Source organism: Lathamus discolor, chromosome 4, assembly GCF_037157495.1.
Source record: "Lathamus discolor isolate bLatDis1 chromosome 4, bLatDis1.hap1, whole genome shotgun sequence".
Taxonomy (NCBI): Eukaryota; Metazoa; Chordata; class Aves; order Psittaciformes; family Psittacidae; genus Lathamus; species Lathamus discolor.
The window spans coordinates 74,749,597-74,753,004 of NC_088887.1; the positions used below are offsets into that span (position 1 = coordinate 74,749,597).

The window sequence follows — 3,408 nt, forward strand, 5'->3', positions numbered from 1 at the left end:
ATAAATCTTTGTTTAGAAAATAGATTTTGCAGCTGTTGTGTCAAAAAGTTCTTTAAGGTTCTGTGAAGAATTTTCCTTTTAGGCTGCTTTTAAAGCAGAGGGGGAAAAGGACAGTATTTGACATCCTGCTTTGGCAGGAAGGGAAACACACGCGCGCACTTTCAGACGTTCGGGGTTTTTCTAAAGCCTCCCGTTTATTTACCAATTTATTTATTTTTTTCATTTCACACTTTTCCTCCTAAACTTCGCCGGCTTCTTCTTCCTCCTCCCTCCTCTCGTCCGCTGCTGGGACTCGGTATCAGCCGCGCCATGGGTTTGAAATAGCGGGTCAGGTGTGTTCAAATCATTATAGGCTGGGGGGGGGGGGAAGACCCCCCCGAACCCCAAACTGGTCGCATTCACCAAGGAGAAGGAGCCTGGAGAGGCGGCCTTGCGCCCAGCCCGGCCGTGCCCGGCTCCCGGCCCAACCGGTCCGGCCCGGGCAGCCGTGCGGGGCTCATCCCCCGCCGACTGCCGCTGCCGCAGGAGCTGCCGCGGCGGCTGCGGCCCCTGCGGACCCTCTCCTTGTCGGCACACCGAGCGGTGCGAGCGAAAATGGGCCCCCACGGCCCGGCTCCCCGCCCGTGAGGAGGGAGGCCGGGCGGCGGCGGGACGCGGGCTCTGCCGAGGGCGAGGCGCACTCCCCTCTTGGCCGGCCTGCCCGCTCCGGCAGCCCCCGCTTGGGCAGGCGGGCACCGGGCGGAGCGCTGCCTCTGCGGCGGCTTCGCTGCGGGCCGGGCCGGGCCGGGGCTTTCCCCCTCAGGCTTGGCTCGCCGGAGCGCGGCCCCCGGCAGCCGCCAGCCCCGGGCGGCCTGCGGCGGCCCAAGGGCCCCCCCTGGCGGCGCCGCCCCGCCACGCCCGCGCTTGGCAGCCCCCGGCTCCCCGCCGTAGGGAGCGGGAGCCCCCCCTCCATGAGCCGCCCTCCCCGGCGGAGAAACTTCCATGGAAGGAGAGCGCTGCCGTTGGAAGGGCCCGCACGGGCCTGGGCGCCGCGGCCCGGCCCACATCCCTCCGCACGGCCATCACGGAGAGAGGTGCAGCTCCTCGGGAGCCCTGCGCTGCCACCGCCGTGCTTCATGGAATTAACTCGAATGAACGCCTAACCCACCTCTTAAGACCCTGCTTGTGTTTCCTTTCTCTAGCACGTGTAAGAGCCGTGACCGTGGGGTGGGATGCGCAAGTGGTGAGGGCACTGGCTTGGGACAACCACATACACGATAGCGAAGAGGAGACACTTCAGATAACTTCAAGGTTAGTTTAAGACTTAGCCGCAAAATCTAGACTTGAATAACACATGAATTGCAACTATTCCACCGGGATACAGTGCCTGGGAAGTGATTTCTCCCCACCCTGGTCCTATCATCCTATTTTCATCTCCAGAAGCCCTGGATTTGTTGCTTCCCCTGACAAAGAAACGTGTTGTCGCATGACATGACAAAGTCACTTACAATGGCACCATCCCTATACACACACCGCCGCGCGTTCCGGTCTCTGGCAACAGACCTCAGAGATAAGAAATTGAAACTCGCAGTCTGCACCTCACAGTCTCAGTGGCAGAAAACTCTCCTGTTTCCCCCCTTCCCTTTGAAGATGGTCAACGATTCTGCCAAGTGCATGGCAATTTGCCCCCTTGCAGAAATACATCAGGCTGATGGCAGCTGTCAGCTCCTCTCCTGGCATTGAAAGGCTTTGCCCTTTGTCAATTTGTCAATCCTAAAGTGACTCAGGCTGTTGACAAAAGTGTCAGCACAGGTTTCCGCTTGCAGAGATGAAGACTAGGGTCTAAGCTTGTTCCCTGTCCCCACAAAGGTAGGAAAGAAGGAAGCGAAGGAAGGGAATAACATAAGGAAGGAGAGGAAGAATGTAGGGGAGGAAGGGAGAAATACGCCCAGGAGTTGTTAGAAAATAATAAATGCCTTTTGAAACAGTGACATGGAATGGAGATGACGGATGGGATGTCACTTGACTACTGAGCCTGTGGAGCTTCAGCAAACCATTCCTGTCTGAAGAGGGGTCACTCACTGCCAAGATATCCCTCACACAGTGCTTGCCACGGAGAGGTGAGTGTTCTGCTGTTGCAGCAGGGAGATCCTACTCCTCAAACTGTCTTAAGAGTTATGTGGCACATGAGACTTGGTTGTATCTGCACCTCTTGGTTTCATCCTGCTGCCTCTTACAAGTATCTTGTTTTGGCTACTACACAACCGACACTTGGCAGACCTGGTTCTGAGAAGTCTGTGAGATGAACCTTTGCTGTCCAAAATAAAGCCCTAGACCGTCTTAATTTCTTTCATGTCTTCACTTTTCTCCTCTTCAAATGCAAAGTGATGGCCTTCAGAAATGTCCATGTCCACTGACATGCCAATGCCACTGATGGCACAAGCACATGAGGATCACTGCTGCTTCTCCTCAAGAAGAATTAGTATGCTTAATTTTTATCATAGAATGTTTCAGGTGGGAAGGGACCTTAAAGATCATCCAATTCCAACCCCCTGCCACAGGCAGGGACACCTTCCACTAGGCCAGGTTGCCAAAAGCCCTATTCAACCTGGCCTTGAACACTGCCAGGGATGGGGCAACCACAGCCTCTCCTGGCAACCTGTGCCAGTGCCTCACCACCCTCACAGGGAAGAATTTCTTCCTAATATCAAATCTGTATCTACCCTCTTTTCAGTTTAAGGCCATTATCCCTTGTCCTATCACCCAGTAAAAGGTCACTCTCCAGATTTCTTGTAGGCACCCTTAGGTAGTGGAAGGCTGCTAGGAGATCTCCCTGGAGCCTTCTCAAGGCTGAGCAAGCCCAACTCCCTCAGCCTGTCTTAACAGGAGAGGTGCTCTGAGCATCTTCATGGCTTCCTCTGGACTCTCTCAAACAGGTCCACTTCCTTTCTATATTGGGGGTCCCAGAGCTGAACGCAATACTCCAGGTGGGGTCTCATGAGGGCAAAGTAGAGGTATGCCACATGGGAATCAAGTGTAATGAGGAAGGCACAGAGATCAAATATCCGCGGTTCTAGATGTTGAAATACCTGTTGATGCCACCCACCTTTATATCTTGCACAACATAAATCCCATATAAATTGTATCCCTTCCCCAAATCCCTCCTAACTTTTTGACCTGGCAGTAGTTCCAATGAATTTTAGTTCCTTTCTATGAAAAAGGAGCAATGCAGCCCTGTCACTCTGAACTTCCTGTGCTTTACACACCAAACTCATTACCATGCATCTCTTCAATACAGGATTACCTGAAGATATACATTAAAATCCCTGACCCGACTGGATCCTGTGCAGTCCATCGCAGGAATACAGACCTGAGCCCTGGGCAGCATTGCCATCCGCAGTGTAGGGAAACTTCCATACGGTTTCTGAA

The 3,408-nt window shown here is 54.1% G+C and overlaps 1 long non-coding RNA gene across 1 annotated transcript; it reads left to right on the forward strand.

Annotated features, from left to right (window-relative positions):
• The first annotated feature begins 998 nt into the window (after window positions 1-998).
• On the forward strand, window positions 999-2,304 carry LOC136012727 (uncharacterized). The gene is made up of 3 exons (XR_010611921.1): window positions 999-1,073; window positions 1,182-1,290; window positions 1,968-2,304. It is a non-coding gene; the product is annotated as an uncharacterized LOC136012727 (long non-coding RNA).
• Window positions 2,305-3,408: the final 1,104 nt, after the last annotated feature.